Source organism: Penaeus monodon, chromosome 25, assembly GCF_015228065.2.
Source record: "Penaeus monodon isolate SGIC_2016 chromosome 25, NSTDA_Pmon_1, whole genome shotgun sequence".
Classification (NCBI taxonomy): Eukaryota; Metazoa; Arthropoda; class Malacostraca; order Decapoda; family Penaeidae; genus Penaeus; species Penaeus monodon.
Window position 1 is genome coordinate 39,557,954 of NC_051410.1, and position 817 is coordinate 39,558,770.

An 817-nucleotide genomic window follows, 5' to 3' on the forward strand; every position below is an offset into this window, starting at 1 on the left:
ACTTCGTATGTTGGACCAAAAAATAAATGTGCTTGTGTGAAGTCTTTTAGAAACAGTGCAGTGTTTATAATTTTTCATTACATTTGATCATCTATTGAGCCTTTTTTTTTGTGATGACGTTGATTATCCTATTCTACTGACACCATTTCAACAACAAAAATAGTTATTTTCTAGAGTCTTTCAAGGGATACGAACTTCTTGGGCATCCGTTGGACCCCAGGCAAATTCATGACACGTACCCACATCATTATCAATATATTCATAGTCAAACGTTATAAAAATAAATTGGATGACGACACCGTCTATTTTTATCAAACATTACTGATTCGTACCTTTAAATAATTTTATTTTATAAAATGGTATACTTTCCTATACTACATAACAAAAACAGGAGAAAGCGCAAATGGGTGTAGAATATCCGCAGAGTTTCACCAGAATGGCGAGGATTGTCACTACACAAAAAGAGAAAAGAAAAAAAATGTTGATAAGCACAATGACAAAAGTTATCACAGCTGGCCGGACATGTCGAAATTGGATGCATACATAGTTATTTTGTAATATAATATTATAATATATATTATTATATATATATATCTATATATAATATATATAAAATATAATAATTTAAATTATATATAAAAATTATATTATATATTTTTAAAATTATATTATTTATATATATATATAATACGATCCTTGTAATGCTGGACTTGAAAAAAAAAAAAAGGTAGAAATTCTTGCACTTTTTATATTAATATATTTTTTTATTAATAATTATATATATATAAATTTAATATATTATATTAATATATATATA